Source organism: Zingiber officinale, chromosome 7B (assembly GCF_018446385.1).
Source record: "Zingiber officinale cultivar Zhangliang chromosome 7B, Zo_v1.1, whole genome shotgun sequence".
Classification (NCBI taxonomy): Eukaryota; Viridiplantae; Streptophyta; class Magnoliopsida; order Zingiberales; family Zingiberaceae; genus Zingiber; species Zingiber officinale.
Window position 1 is genome coordinate 41,392,592 of NC_055999.1, and position 14,510 is coordinate 41,407,101.

The window sequence follows — 14,510 nt, forward strand, 5'->3', positions numbered from 1 at the left end:
CGTACTTCCATTATATTCGGTTCAGAGATCTACTCTTTGCTTGTTTTAATTAACATGACATGATTTGGAGCAAAAATGGAGCAAAAGATGCATGTTGAAGCAACTTGTGAAATCCAACAACTAGGTTGTGTGAAACCACATGACCGTGTGGCCATCCTGAAGTAAAACAAGCACTAGTTGTGCCAAATGGCACAGCCATGCCAAACTTCCAGAAGCAAAGAAAGGCATGGTAGTGCCATTTCTCCAACGACAAAGCAGGGTATGGCCATGCCATTTTTCCAGAGGTCGTGCATACCACGGCCATGTGAATCCACTCAGCTGTGCCACCAGACCATAGCGAGGAAGACTCCAGCTGTGAGATTCCACACATTTCCGTGTGGCAGAGAAACTAAGGCCATGTCACCCAAACTGAGACAAAGAAGGCTTCAGCCATGTGGATGCCACACGACCGTGACATAGGCCATGCTAAGCCCATGCACTGCCCTATTTAGAGGGTTTTTCTCTCCTTTGGGGGGAATCTTTGGCTTGGGGCTCGCCCCCATTCCTTGGAGAAGGGTTCTCCCCCTTGGGGAACCCCTAGATCTTCCCTCTTCACCAATCTATCCACCTCCGGAGCGAGGATTGCAAAAAGAAGACCGGTGACACATAGGTAAGCATTCTTTTCTTATCTATCTTGTTTTTGGGTTGTAAGATGCTTAAATTCTTGTCTCTTGTTTGTAAATATTTTGCTATGGAGTATATCTCCAGATCTATAATATAGGAAGTAACTATAATGTGACGTGATGTATGAACTATGTAATTGGACAATTTCTTATGCTATAAAGTGTTTATATCATATTCTATGTGCGTTGTGCTTTGTATGTATTTCACAAAATGTGTGTGAGCTAAATTCATATAGATGTAAGGTTTTGATCACTATGTAGAGGAAGAGCCTTGGATTGTAAGACCATGGGACCTTGTGACAAAAGGTATCCCTTACTTTCTACGGTGTTTCCTTGAAACGGGAATTGATTCTCTACTAGGGAGGTTAATTAGAGTTTGGAGGGTTCTCCTAAATTAATATGAGGAAGCGATTTATGTAATATAGGAACGTATGATTGGGGGCCCTGCGACAGAGGATAATCCTTTAATCGACTTTCTAGATACCTCTTCTACTTAATTACATTAATCTACCATTAGAAAGTAAATCGGTTAACTCTAGGATTGTATGACCTAGGGACCCTAATGATAAGAGTATCCCGTTAATGGACTTTCTAAAGCTACTTCTTTACTTAATGGTAGTAGAACTTGGGTAGACTCTCCGGTGTGACTTCCATGGGCTTGTATCAGACTCTGGTTAGAATCCCTACACAAGTATAAACATGGAGTTAGGTAGATGAACAATGCATAGGGACATTAACTAGCATCATAACAAAATCGAAATCCTAGAATCTATCATCCATCCCATTCCAAGATAATCCCTTACTCCTCTCTCTCTTTCTCCTTAGTCTTTCTCTTACTCTCTTTTCCGGCTAACCTTCGATTGTCTAGATAGCTCACCGTGTGATGTTAATTAGTGCTTAATCAACAATCCCTGTGGGTTTGATATCTTTTGTATTACTGATGACATAACCATACACTTGTGGTTCTTACTCTCTCTTTTGTCCTTCACCAAATGCCAATGTTCATCAAATTTTAAAGAAAAATATGTCAAATAGAAGAAAAAAAAGTGAATTCAAGACTATAGCATTGACAGAAAAGTGCAGCGCTCTGTTCACAACAACCCCACTCCCAAAGCTTCAAGATCCAAGAAGTTTTTCAATACCTTGCAAAATATGAACTAAATTTATAGATAGAGCTTTTTGTGATTTGGGCCGAGTGTAGCCTAATTCCATATTCTACTTGTAATAAGTTAGGTTTTAAGAACTTTAAACTAACTACTATTCACTGCAATTAGCTGATCACTCATGCAAGTACCCCATGGGTATAGTCAAAGACGTGCGTGGATGCATCATACCTATAGATTTTGTTGCCTTGGACATGAAGGAGGATCCCAAGATCCTGATAATCCTCGGAAGACCTTTCCTTGCAATTGTCAAAGCTATCATTGATGTAAAAAATCACAAGCTATCTCTAGTGAGGAAAGTTTAGAATTTGATTTATCCGATTCTCCTAACCATGTCTCTTCTTTTATGAGCAATACCAGTGGGGCGAATCCCAAAGAATGAAGGAATGGAACTTCCATCTTCATGGGAGGCTACCAGAATCAGTGCATGATCCGACAAGACTTGGGAGATGACCCCCAATCAGCAATGAGAAGTACATCTACCCTGAAAGGGAAAAAATGAAGGAGAAATCTGAAGCACCAACCCTAGGAGGGGAAGTCATTCCTCCATGGGTTTAGCCCGAATTAACTAAGACAGGGTTGAGCTAAAGACCTAAAACAAATGCTTCTTGGGAGACAACTCAAGGGTTTTGATTTAGCTCAATTCATTATGTTTTCTTAGTTAGTTTATCTAAGAATTTTAAAAAAAAATAATTTTGTTTTCGGTTGTGCACGGCCTCCGCGAGCTAGCCATGATCATTTCATGGGTGTGGAGGTACCGGAGGAATTAAAGAAGAGAAACGTCAGTCACTGCATAAGTCAAAGAGATGGTCGTGTGACCTCACAGGGTCGTGTGAAGCTTGCAGAGAAGGAAAAGCCATGGGTTGTGTGATCTCACAAGGTCGTGTGGCCTTGGTAGAAAGGAAGAAGAAGTCGGTCATGTGAAGTCACCTGAGCTGAAGGAGGAATTGGGCAGTGTCAATCAGCATAGCCATGTGACCCTGGCCGAGAAGGAGAATAATCAGACCATGTCGAAAGACATGGTCGTGCGACGCACCCTAAACTAGGTTGTGTCTTTAAGACACGGCCGTGTCGATCCCATGTGGTCGCAATACCTCCCTAAACTTCACTATTCCCACTTCCTTTTCTCCCCAATCCTTTTCTTCCCAATCCCACTTCATCCACCTCATAAACCTAGATCTTAGACTTCCTTCCTCCATGTCCCAGATCTAGATCCAAATCCCAAATTGAAGAAGAAAAGAATTCATCATCTTCTTCTTCTTCCTCCTCATTCTTCAAGATCTCCTCTTCTCACAAAAGTTCTCCCTCACGTATCTTCTAGCCATGTCTCACCTTTTGAAAAGACTCCACCGAGGAAGTGGCGGATCTAGTGGAGGAGATGCATCGGGAGGGGACAAAGGTAAAGGAAAAGCTCTATCAAAGGGAAAAGGCAAGAGGGTGTCATGCGATGAAGGTAACAACAATAAATATCGCATTATTTTTATAAATGAAGAATAAAAATCTAGGTATGATTTTCTTGTTGTTAGAAAGATTGTATACACTAGATATATGGATCCAACTACTATAGAAATTTTGGGTATTAAGAATGACATAGATTGGATGATTAGCACCTTAGATTGGAATAACATGATGTGCACACATCTACCTACCTATCCCCGCCTAGTCCTTAAATTTTTAAGCTTAATTGAGGTCCAATCCACTTCTGAGGATGATTATATTGGAAAAATCAATTTTAGACTAATGAATAAAGAATTTCAATGAACGTTTAGTGATTTTAACAATTGTTTCGAATTACCCACCGGTGGTGCTCGTAGATTTGATCCATCTTTTAATTGGAATGGGTTTTGGACTTGTATTATAGGGTCAAAGAATCCATATGAGCCCTCTAGAGCTAAGGCTTCATGCATGCAAAACTCCGTTTTTAGATACCTCCACTGTGTTATGAGTAAAACTATATTTGGTAAAGTGATAGTGATGGGGTAATGAGAAAAGTGGAACTTTTCATTATTTAGGCTATGTTTAATAAAGTTAATTTTGATTCCGAATTTTATTTTTTACAAAACCTCTTAAGAGCTGGGAAAGCAACCTCATGGTTGATAGTCTTTGGCGGTTTGATCATTCAAATAGCTATAAATCTGGGTTATGAACTTGACGAGCTGGAAATCATTCATGGCAATAATAAGATCGATATCGATTCTTGTCTCACCATAAAAATGATTTTCTAGGATGAGATCGGGTTGCCTTTCCTAGAAAGGATGGTTTTCCATTACCGCTACCTTGTCCCGAACACACCTCAATTTGTAACCCCACTAATTAGGCTATCACTGACATAGAACCTAAGTTTGTTCCCCCACTGGTAGGAGACACCGAGCCCCCAACAGAGCCATCATCATCTAAACACTCCCAGTCATCTGAACATCCAGAACATGCTAGGCATTCTTTTGCCTATAATACGGGTCCTTCCAAGTTTGGCTCTTCTAACTTCCGTGCCTCTTTGGATTCACTTTATAAGAATCAAACTACCCAACAACAATTGTTGGAGGGTCATTTTAAATTGTCTAATGACCAGTTCTAAGAGATACATGATCATTTTCAGGTCACAAGGGATTTTCAAGGCCAAGTGGTTGGATTTGTTCAGGATTATGAAGTTGACTAGGAGAGGATGAGAAATTTTATGAATGACATGAATATCACTAGGCAGCAGGTGGATTATCTTTTCCACTACCATTAGCACATTGGGCATCTCCCTCATATACCTAGTTTCCTTTCTGGCAGACGAGAACCTCCTTTTCCCCCACCTCTCCCACCATACTGATTTCATCAAGACGATGAAAAGTTTAAGTTTGGGGGGGGGGGGGGGGTTGTGTTTGCACAACCTGAGTCGAGTCCTTTGCATTTCTTTATTTTTATCTTTTCTACACTTTGGTTTCATTATTTTTGTTTCCTTATATCTCAATTCTATATTGTAGTTTTTTAGTTTGTTTTGATTGTCGCTTTGATTGTCTTTCAAATAAAAATTATTTTGTGGCATAACGAGAACATCAAACCACATATTTTTTACTGGCTTGTCTAATAGCAAAATGGTTAGCACATTTATTTCTTAATTCATGTTGTCGTGGAGATAGTGCGAGCATGCTTAGTGTACCTCTTTTCTCTAACTCTAGTAGCATGAAATGAGCTAAGTATTATACGGAAATAAGTTTGAGTTTTGGCCTAACCTTAAGGATCTTACTTTCACCTCATTTAAGTTTGAATAGTAGATATCATTTGAATAGTCATGATTCATTTAAATTGTTTAGTACTTTTGTCTCCATGGTGATTTTTCAATTACATTTTGGTTATTGGATGACCTCGAATCATGGCAACTCATTTGGAAAAATTAAAATCCCTGTAATTGTATTTATTTACTTGTATTTATGTTAGTGCTGCACTTTTAAAGCACAAAAAAAAATTATTTGAATAAGTGATAGAAAATAGTTATTGTGAGTGGAAATTAATAATTTACCCTAGACCGAGTTAGCTTACTGGGAAATAAATATTATGTTTCTCTTGATTCCGAGTAATCCTTTGAGACCTTGTGTAGTTTAAGGAATATGAACCAAGTGTGTGGCAGGTAAGTGTCTATCACCGGGAACATTAAGAACTCAATTGGATGATGACTTAACTAGGACAGAGATTAAACTTGAAGAGCTTCAGTCACTTATTGCACTGAGCACAAGACCTTATGCTTAGGTCATGCTTAGGTTACTCCACAATCATGTTCACCAATGAAACTAGTTGATAGAGTTAGGCAAGTACACCAAAGATTATAAAGCACTATAGAAACACATGGATTTAGATTGAGATATTTTACTTGAGGACAAGCAAAGATTCAAGTATGGGGTGTTATGTGCATAGATTATATACACCTTTACATATGTTTTGACACATATTCACATACTTTTCTTGTACTTGATTTATGCATTTCCATACCCCTTTGTTAGGATCGACGGTCGCGGCTAGAGAGGGGGGGTGTGAATAGCCGCCCCAAATCGTTCGTTTCTTTCTACAAATCAAGGTTAGCGCAGCGGAAATAAACAATAGAAACGACAACAGAGAATAGCAAACCTCAAACTCGTCGATGTAACGAGGTTCGGAGATATACTCCTACTCCTCGGCGTGTCCGTAAGGTGGACGAAGCCTATCAATCCGTCGGTGGATGAGTCCCCGGAGAACCAGCAAATATATATACTCCTTCTGGGTGGAGAAACCTCGCCACAATCTTTCTTGCAACAGCAAGAATGGAGTACAGAAAAACAGCAAGAAATACAAACAATATGAATGTAAAACACCTTGCTTGCCTTCGACTGGTTTCCGTTGACGAAGCAGCAACTTCACGGAAGAACAGCAGCAGCTGACCAGCGGGGGAAGCTCACACGAAGCTTCACGAAGTAGAGAGCTCAGCAAAGCTCAAGCACAGCAAGAAGCAGGGGCAAGAAAAAGAAGCAGTACTGTAGAGGCCCTCGAACTCCTTTTATAACCTGCGAAGAAGACACAAAAGAAACTAGTCGTTGCTACGCAACGGCTAGGATGTGGACTGATCAGGCTTCATCCTGATCGGTCCACAAGGGTCCTGATCGGTCACAAGACCGATCAGGCCCTTCCCTGATTGGTCATGGACCGATCAGGTCCTTCCCTGATCGGTCCCATGACCGATCAGGCCCTTTCCCTCCCGAAGGTGATCTCCTTCTGATCGTCTCCTTATCGGTCTGCAGACCGATCAGGAACTTCACTGTATGCTACTGATCGATCACTGATCGGTCTGCTGACCGATCAGATAAGCAACATAATGCTTCTGTTTGGTTACTGATCGGTCACCAGACCGATCAGATAACCCAGCGTATCACTGATCGGTCACCAGACCGATCCAGGTTTAGAGCTCCCAGCCCTAAACCCTACTTGGTCCTGAGAACGAGCTACCGAGCCCTCTCCAACTTCGTCCGGTCCAGAGAACGAGCTACCGAGCCCTCTCCGACTTCGTCCGGTCCAGAGAACGAGCTACCGAGCCCTCTGCGACCACAGTCCGGAGAACGAGCTACCGAGCCCTCTCCGACTCCACGTGCCAAGTTTCCACACTTGGACTTCTCCCCGTGCCAGCTCCCTGCTTGGACTTTCCACCAGATGTCTGGTCAACCTTGACCCATCTGGATTTCCCTTGCCTGACTTCACTCACCAGGACTTCCCAACTGCCTAGCTTCACTCACTAGGTCTTTCTCTTGCCTGGCTTCACTCACCAGGACTTTCCCTTGCCTGGCTTCACTCACCAGGACTTTTTCCATCTGCCTAACTTCACTCACTAGGTCTTTCTCTTGCCTGGCTTCACTCACCAGGACTTTCCCGAATGCCTGGCTTCACTCACCAGGACTTTCACATTCACCTAGCTTCACTCAGTAGGATTTTTACCTGGCTTCACTCACCAGGACTTTCCAACTGCCTGGCTTCACTCACCAGGACTTTCCGAACTGCCTAACATCCCAGTTAGGACTTCCCAGTCAAGTATCCGGTCAACCTTGACCTACTTGACTCTTCTTCATTCAACCTGATCAGACCCTGATCAGCATCTCTCCGCATGGACAACTGCACCTGCATTGTCCATGTCTACATGTCTATCTGTATTGTCAAACATCGAAACCATGACCAAGGTTTACGCTTGGTCAACCTTGACCTACTAGAAATTGCACCAACAATCTCCCCATTTTTGATGTTTGACAATACCTTTAAGTTAGTATAATCCAATAGCCTCAACTTTCTCCATGCCACTAGATAATGAAGCATAAGTTACAACCTTACATTCTCCTTCTAAGAAGGCAACCTCCTTCTTAGATAATGAAGGCCTAACTTAAACCCTTCATTCTCCCCCTATTGGCACACATCAACAAACTCTCCCCCTGAAGAGTAAGTTATCGTTGTTCACAGCTTCACTCGTTGTGATCAACAACCTCTCCCACTAACTCCAATGTTCTTCCTTGAACATTCTTCTTCCCCTTTTTGACACACATCAAAAAGAGTGAATCAAGGTCAAGAGTTTCTTCCTAATGAAAGTCTCATACCTTTCATTGAAACCCTTAATTTCCCCCTTGATACTAAAGTCAATAATCAACTAAGTGATAATCCCATATCACTCATCCTCAAACATAACTTCCCCTAAAAGTCAACTCCTCCTTGACTAATAGATAACACTCCCCCTAAAGGTAAACTCCCCCTTGACCATTGCACCAACAATGTCTTGGAGAGTTTCAAACCTTTAGAAACCTAAAATACCAATTCCCGAGCTGAAATTTCAGACAACCAGTGGAAATTCAGCAAGTTGGCACGCCCTGATCGGTCACCAGATCGATCAGGCTCCCTCTGGATCGGTCCAGTGACCGATCCACACAGACCTGGACTGATCAGGGAACCTCCTGATCGGTCCACGACCTCTGATTTCTGATTTCTGAATTTTTCTTCTCCCGAAATTCAGAAACCTCTAGAAAATCACAGAAAATTTCAAAAATTGTAAAATTTTGAGGATACATTCCTCATAACATATACTATCATGGAAAAATAGTTTTCTATGAAAATAACTTCCATTTTCAAATCTTGATACAAAGTTCAAAAGTCGTTGAAATAGCTCAAAGTTAATCACTCTTTGTATCACTTGTTCAATGATGAATGCTATCACTAGAAAAGCTTCATCAAGGTTTTTCAAATCAATTTTGAAATGATTTTAAACCCTTCAATTTAGGACCATAATCTTAGGGCTAAATGTACATGACTTGTACACAAGCTTTCCCTATGATCCCCCATTTAGAATTAGGCTCATCTAGGTACAAGAACTATGCACCTTGATCCTAACTCATCATCCTAATATCTCACACACATCTAAGGTGTATCATACACATCCAAGTCAATTTTGATGTGAGATATGGGTTTAGGTCGTCTTAGGCTAAGTTCTCATGCATTTTCTAAACAACAATTTGATCTCCATATCAAATTGTGTTTTTGTCCTTAAATCAATTTAATTGATTGTGAATGCAAGAGATGATGACATGACATAAAATAATATCATAAGTAAAAACATGTGCCAATGTCATGATGTCATGTCATAAAGTATGAAACTTAAATAAGGCATGACATAAAGCTAACCTAAGTATTATCATGACATTTCAAATGATAATAAATTAAATATGATGTCATGACATGGCATATGGCAAACAATACATGGAAAATAATATATAAAGGTATAGAAAATACCTAATTCTAGCCTTAGTTGCCATTTTTGATAATTTTGATCATTTTGCCATAGGTTCTATATTCCTAAGTGTAATAGACCTAAAATCATATACCCAGGATTTTTAGATCACTATGTGCCAACTAGATTAACTCTAGAAAACTCCTCAAATTTGATTGGCACATTCTAATCACCTTAGGAATAATTTTTCATTTCATTTTCAAGGCTTGATCACACCTTGAAAAATCCTAAAGTGCCACCTTTGCCATGATTAGGTTAACTACCTATTCAAGTAAGGTTGGCACACTTTAACTCAATCTAGCGTGATGGAATCACACTCCTAGGAACCCAATACCTATTTGAGCTCATTGGGTTCACTAAGTATTCACTAGGGATGACTTCCCTAGCAACCCTCCTAATGACCCTCCTAGGATTTAAAGCCTTGGTCATTTGGGACTCATCAAGATCAACTCTAGGGGTGACTCCCCTTGTGACCTTGGTGATGGTCTTTCTAGCCCTAGGTCTTGTTCCATAATCGAATGGAACATTGTGATAAGTGGGCTTGACCACTTGGGACTTAGGATTGTGACCCAAACCTTTCATGTCCTTGGACTTGGGTTTTTGACCCTTAGACCCTAGAGTTGACTTCTCTAAATTTTTAAGGGTCTTTTCTAAAGTGTCAAGTCTTGACCTCAAGACTTGATTCTCCTTTTCTAATACCTCAAGTTTTAATTTGTCATTGTTCTTTGAGGTACTCCTAGGCATATGTCTAGTAGTTTTGGGATTCCTATCTAGATTTCCCTTAACCTTAGATGAGTTAATCCTAGGGTTGACATTTCTAGAGTTGTCCTTATTCAAGCTAGCATGTTTAGCACCTAAGCACATATATTGATTCCTATAATTAACATGCTTATCATCCTTGACAATAGCAATAAGGCTACTAGCATGCATCCTACTAGAATTGCAAGAATGTGCCTTAGAGATTACCTTAGGGTTTGCCCTAGCTCCCCCTATACATGTGCTCAATATCTTGTCCTTGTGAGGTTGCCTCCCCCTCGGACATTGACTCCTATAGTGTCCCCTTCGCTTGCATTGGAAGCACACCACGTGCTCCTTGCCCTTGCGTATCTGGACTCCGGCTTCCTTAACCTTTGGCGCCGGTGGAGTCTTCCTAACCCTCTTTGGACACTTACTCTTGTAATGCCCAAGCTCCCTACACTCAAAACACATTATGTGTAATTTGCTTGAAATTAAAGTGCTTGAGTTACCTAGGGTTGAGGATGAATGTAGACTCTCTCCTTCATCCCTTCCGGAGGTAGATGTTTCTTCTTCTTACTCCAATCTTGAAGAAGTGCTCTCCTCCTCTTCTTCCTTAGATGTTGAGTAACCCTCAACTTCTAATTCCTCTCCTCCATGGTGTGAGCTACTTAGCTCACTTTACTCCTCTTCATGGCTTAAAGTGGAGCTCTCCTCATGGAACTTGGCCAAGTTGTTCCACAACTCCTTGGCATTGTTATAACCACCTATCTTACATAGAATGTCATTAGGTAATGAGAATTCAAATATTTTCATTACCTCGTCATTAATCGTGGATTGATGGATTTGTTCCTTCGTCCACTTATTCTTCTCTAATGGTTTTCCTTCCTTATCCATCGGAGGCTTAAAACCTAATTGAACACAAGTCCAATTTTCAAAGTTAGTCATAAGAAAATACCTCATTCTTACCTTCCAATACGCGAAGTCGTCGCGGTCGTAGAAGGGTGGAATGGTGATGTCTTCTCCGAGTTGATCCATCTCTAGCTCGTGCTCCCCCGGGTGTGAATCCGACGAAGAGCGACCTCGCTCTGATACCACTTGTTAGGATCGACGGTCGCGGCTAGAGAAGGGGGGTGTGAATAGCCGCCCCAAATCGTTCGTTTCTTTCTACAAATCAAGGTTAGCGCAGCGGAAATAAACAATAGAAATGACAACGGAGAATAGCAAACCACAAACTCGTCGATGTAACGAGGTTCGGAGATATACTCCTACTCCTAGGCGTGTCCGTAAGGTGGACGAAGCCTATCAATCCGTCGGTGGATGAGTCCCCGGAGAACCGGCTAATATATATACTCCTTCTGGGTGGAGAAACCTCGCCACAATCTTTCTTGCAACAGCAAGAATGGAGTACAGAAAAACAGCAAGAAATACAAACAATATGAATGTAAAACACCTTGCTTGCCTTCGACTAGTTTCCGTTGACGAAGCAGCAACTTCACGGAAGAACAGCAGCAGCTGACCAGCCGGGGAAGCTCACACGAAGCTTCACGAAGTAGAGAGCTCAGCAAAGCTCAAGCACAGCAAGAAGCAGGGGCAAGAAAAAGAAGCAGTACTGTAGAGGCCCTCGAACTCCTTTTATAACCTGCGAAGAAGACACAGAAGAAACTAGCCGTTGCTACGCAACGGCTAGGATGTGGACCAATCAGGCTTCATCCTGATCGGTCCACAAGGGTCCTGATCGGTCACAAGACCGATCAGGCCCTTCCCTGATCGGTCATGGACCGATCAGGTCCTTCCCTGATCGGTCCCATGACCGATCAGGCCCTTTCCCTCCCGAAGGTGATCTCCTTCTGATCGTCTCCTGATCGGTCTGCAGACCGATCAGGAACTTCACTGTATGCTACTGATCGATCACTGATCGGTATGTTGACCGATCAGATAAGCAACAGAATGCTTCTGTTTGGTTACTGATCAGTCACCAGACCGATCAGATAACCCAGCATATCACTGGATCGGTCACCAGACCGATCCAGGTTTAGAGCTCCCAGCCCTAAACCCTACTTGGTCCTGAGAACGAGCTACCGAGCCCTCTCCGACCATAGTCCGGAGAACGAGCTACCGAGCCCTCTCCGACTTCGTCCGGTCCAGAGAACGAGCTACCGAGCCCTCTCCGACCACAGTCCGGAGAACGAGCTACCGAGCCCTCTCCGACTCCACGTGCCAAGTTTCCACACTTGGACTTCTCCCCGTGCCAGCTCCCTGCTTGGACTTTCCACCAGATGTCTGGTCAACCTTGACCCATCTGGATTTCCCTTGCCTGGCTTCACTCACCAGGACTTCCCAACTGCCTAGCTTCACTCACTAGGTCTTTCCCTTGCCTGGCTTCACTCACCAGGACTTTCCCTTGCCTGGCTTCACTCACCAGGACTTTTCCCATCTGCCTAACTTCACTCACTAGGTCTTTCCCTTGCCTGGCTTCACTCACCAGGACTTTCACATTCACCTAGCTTCACTCACTAGGATTTTACCTGGCTTCACTCACCAGGACTTTCCAACTGCCTGGCTTCACTCACCAGGACTTTCTGAACTGCCTAGCATCCCAGTTAGGACTTCCCAGTCAAGTATCCGGTCAACCTTGACCTACTTGACTCTTCTTCATTCAACCTGATCAGACCCTGATCAGCATCTTTCTGCATGGACAACTGCACCTGCATTGCCCATGTCTACATGTCTATCCGTATTGTCAAACATCGAAACCATGACCAAGGTTTACGCTTGGTCAACCTTGACCTACTAGAAATTGCACCAACACCCTTGTCATATTTTCAGCTTAATTACTCTTCTTTGTTTGAAACCTGCTCTTTGCATGCATTTCTATTGACAGGAACTGCTTTTGGAGCAAAAACAATATGAGTCGACGAATCGAAGAGCAAGCAAAGGCAATTGACATTGGACGTGTGATCTCACACGGTTGTGTCATTGCACTAGAGGAGGAGTAGCACACAGTTGTGTGGATTCACACAGTCGTGCCACCCATCTAGAAGTGAAGAAGCACACGGTTGTGTGAACTCACATGGTCATGCCACTCATCTAGAGCTAGAGAAGAACATGATCATGTGATTCCACACAGTCATGTCACTTGACCAGAAGCCAAGAAGACTCCGGCCATGTGGATCTCACACTGTCGTGGCATAGGTCGTGCCAGGCCCGTGCCCTGCACTATGTAAGGAGTTCTTTATCCCTTCTCCAAGGGTGGAAGGCTCTCCCCTTGGGAGACTCATCTTGGTGTCGATCCACACCCATCTCAATCTCCATTCAATGATCTGAAGCCAATCTCATCATCTCATTGACTCTAGAAGCGAAGTATTGGATCCAAAGATTACTCAACGCAATAAGATAAGCTTTCTTCTCCCTTCTTCCTCTAGTTGGGTTTGAGTGGTTGTTATCTTTATGTCTTTAGATTTCTTTCCTTCCGTTATGGAGTAGATCTATTATTTTAGGATTAAAGGAGTAGTTGTGATTATGTATTGATGTAATAACTCATGGTCTATTTCTTATCTATATGACCTTTTCATGCCTTGCATCTATTCGATCTTATGTGTATGTGATTCATCTATGCTTAATTATCATGTTTTATTGAATGTTTATGTAGGATTGTTAATCCTGTAGAGGAGATGCCCTAAATTGAATGACTGAGGAGCCCTAGTGACAGGGGCAATCCGTTCATGGACATCTAGGATGTTCCCTTGAAAGGAGAAATGATCCCTCACAAGGAAGTAAGGAATCGTGTGCATTTATTATCTCTATCTCTGTAACTATTAAGTAGGAATGTATTCTTGTAATCTATGACCGAGGTACCTTAGTGAGAGGGGTTAATCGTTTCCAAATTTCATAGGAATTATCTCTATTCGATACCTAGGGATATCGACCCAATTATCATTTCCGGTTTGATATTGAAAGGGAAAGCTGGCAATGAATCTAACTTTCTACAAGAGCATGTTAATTGAAGATAGGTAATAGGTGGACCATGATATATTAGTAAACGTCACAATGAAACTGAACACCTTGAACATCTTCCCAAACCAAGACCTTCCACTTTCTCTCTTACTCTTTCTTTCCTCTTTCAAGTTTAGTTATTCTTTCTTAGCACTTAACTTACAATCATTGATTGTTTAGCTAATTCAACGTGAGAGATCGTTAGTGCTTGAAACTAGTCTCTATGGGTTCAATATCTTTTGTATTACTAATGACGTAACCGTGCACTTGCGGTGACATAACATCTATTAGCTTGTGGTTCAATATCTTCTATTTGCATTGTATGAATTACAGATTTCATAAAAAAGAATTATAGTGAATTACCCAATGGTACGATCAAGGATCGTGGGTCTTGGAGAATAGGGTTTTAGAGTTGACATAGGCTCCAAACCAAGTAACCACCTGAGTCAACTATATTGCTTTTGTTTTACTATTCTGCTACTTATTTTGATATGCTTTTATGATAAAAGAAAAAGTTTTAAGGAGTGATATTCACACACCCCCTCTATCGCTCCATTTCGATCCTTCACTACCCTGCTATAACTGATGTGAACCAAGAAGAGGCATTGAAGGGAATTGGGGGACCCATGACAAGGTCCAAGACTAAGAGAATGAAGCAAGCTTTGGAAGGCTTAATAATAGGCT